At 38.3% G+C, this 2,884-nt stretch overlaps 1 pseudogene; it reads right to left on the bottom strand.

The window, feature by feature from the left end:
- Positions 1-1,340: 1,340 nt before the first annotated feature.
- On the bottom strand, positions 1,341-2,620 carry LOC149569478 (protein FIP1 pseudogene; annotated as a pseudogene).
- Positions 2,621-2,884: the final 264 nt, after the last annotated feature.

Below are 2,884 nucleotides of genomic sequence, written 5' to 3'. Positions count from 1 at the left end.
TCACAAATTACCCACTCAACACCCATGTCATGGCCAGCTCACATGACACATCAACACCACCTCGCCACCATGTCAGTGCCACCTAGCTGGTCACTATGTTGCTATATTAACCTCCTCGCAACTTTCTTTTAGCGACATAATGACCACCGTCAGATCTACCACGTGGCATGATCTGGTGCATCATTGAAATCTGAATCTGCCACGTCACCTCTGATCATAGTCTGCTTGCCACATGTCAAATTTTGGTTCATTCTCAACCACTCACCAAAATTCCACCTTACCTGGAAGTCACCGGCCAGAACTTCAACTTTTTGACAGGTCGCTAGCTGGAATTTCTACTTTCTAACCGGTTGCCAAGTCGCATGTTGGAAAGTCTCACAGTTTTTCAGTGGCAACATGACACCTTCCTGGATTCCTAACTTTCTCGGTAGCATTTCAAATTTTTCAGCAACTATTTCCAGTGGTTCGCCTTGCCAAAATTTATTGGTTTTCTTCGTCCAACTGGCCGACCATGAGCCCCACTGCATAGCTTGCGTCTTACAAAAGCCAACATCTTCAAGACAACATAAGATGTATGTGTTGGAGTATTTAAACATTGAAAATCACCTCTGCATAGTAAATGTGGGATAAAAGGTTTTCACTATTTTTTCCTCTACTCTGCTTAGAAAAGCATAGATGCTTCATATTTGAACAAGTCATTCAAGCTCCCAGACAATTTCCAACACAGTCCATCTTCTTACACACTCGTGGGTGTTACTACTTCAAGGGTTTTAATGAAATGGATGTTGTCATCTTGTCATTAGTGAGAAGCATGGTAGATTCATTTTCACCTATATTGAATACTTACCAATTCCATAAGTTTGGGATAAACCTCAGGTGCATATGAGCATTTGATTTCTTGTTATTTTACTAACTGCATTTTAAGTCCTAGGATTGACTAATGGAGCTATTAACAAGCTCTACCAAACCATAACATGAGAAGTAGAAAATATCTTTAAATTTGAAATACTTTGACAAAAGTATGGTAAGGATCACATCATCAAGTGCTTTTGAATGCACCAGAGAAAAAATTGACCTCAAGTAAATCCTGGTCTGGAATCTACCTTGTTTCTGCTAAGAAAAGACAACTCCGTGTTAGTTGCTTCCTGACATGGACTGGAAATGCAGCTTCCTTTTAAATGTATTTTGCTCTTTTCTCTTGTCAACTGCATTGAATCCCCTTGCTCAACGTGGAGCTTCTCTTGGGCATGAAATTCCTTTAATCATGAGATGCTTGAGCTTATTTGGTGTCTTCATATTGCTTTGTCTTTTCTTGGCATCCTCTTTTTCAATGCTTTCCCCTATTGCTCATGGCTTTGGCTTCCTGCATCACCATATCTTAATTCTTCAACTAAATTTGATGGTTGTAGGGAAGAATATAGTGAGCGGGTAACATCTGGTTGCATATCCAATGAATTGTGTGGATATAAACACCAAATGTACAAAACAACTATACCTCCAACCCAAATAATTTCTACAAATATTACAATCATGAGCATTGTAGAAATGGACAGTCCATAAATCCTTAAAAATGGATGCCATGCAATAATCAACAAATTTATTGCAATTCCATATGAAATACAAGAAAATGGGAGATGAACTATAGGCTTCAATTTTTGGCTGAAAATATAAAGCCCCTTGCCCACACCAGAATCTTGGGGACCAAAATGGACTTGGGTAGGTAAATTCCATTAATATTCTTGCCAGTAACATTGCACCCCTCAAGGTCATCCAACCAAGACCCTTTGCCTATGGCAACCTGCATGTGCTCTTTCTTAACTTTATAAACTAGGTAATGTTGGAAAACACCTCTCACTTGTGACAATAAAAAGAACTACACTTCCACTAGAAAGCAACGCCAGAAGTGAACTAGTCATTGAAGAAAATATCCAAGATGCCAATGCTACAACAAAAGCACATGCTCCCAAGAGAATACAATATAAAAAGCCTCCAAATAAACTTGCAGGTTGCCGATGACCAAATAAGGGGACCTCCCGCAATGAGTCAATGAACCTTCAAATCATTGAACACAGCAACCACGAAGCTGGGCATTAGAAGAATAACCACAAAGTGAGGGTGCAGGGGTGGGCTTTCTTGGTCTCCCTTGTGGCTTCCTCTTTTCTCATAAAACAAAATACTAAAGCCCAAATCAACAAAATCCACAGACCCACGACAACTCCAACTCAAAACATGTGGTCAGGTTATAACTAGTATGGAATTCTCTATTAAAACTTAGCTCCCTAGTTTGCATTGCCAGCCCCTTCTTTATGATTATTTATGCCAAATTGAATTTGTTAGCATTTGATGACTTTTTGCATATCTTAAATCATTTGATTTAATGGCTTCTCAAAACATAGTAATTCCTTTTGTTGCTGCATTACATATATCTATCATAGCCCTTGACTCAACCTCAGCTCTAGCAATTGTAACTTTAGCTTTTCCTTCCTTAGATACTTAGATGTTGTCAAAACATAGTTGCAACCAACATAGTTGTCAAAACATAGTAGCACCCAATAACCTTCCCCAATTTGATCTCACGAGCAACAATACCCACAAAGTCTCTGTTATCATCACCAAGCATGCTAGTCCCAATTCCATGGTGAATTAGTGGATTTCAAGGCACTTAAAAATAAAATTAACTCATCAGACATCTTTCTCATGTGGAAACTTGATCAATTTAATCCACCTTCATTGATCAATCAAAAAGTTTGGATTTCTAAAATCTCAACAACCACACATTGGGTCGAAATCCTCTTCTTGTTAGACAACAACAATCTTATTATTTCAAATAATCCATCAAGCTGATGTAATTAGTTAGACCCCTTTAAAAAAAATCATTTTTGAA

The sequence above is a fragment of the Cupressus sempervirens genome, chromosome 3, assembly GCF_028749045.1.
Source record: "Cupressus sempervirens isolate cs-2001-9-10 chromosome 3, ASM2874904v1, whole genome shotgun sequence".
In the NCBI taxonomy this organism is placed as follows: domain Eukaryota; kingdom Viridiplantae; phylum Streptophyta; class Pinopsida; order Cupressales; family Cupressaceae; genus Cupressus; species Cupressus sempervirens.
The sequence above is the reverse complement of the archived record's forward strand: the minus strand, read 5'-3'. Positions and strand labels throughout refer to the sequence as shown.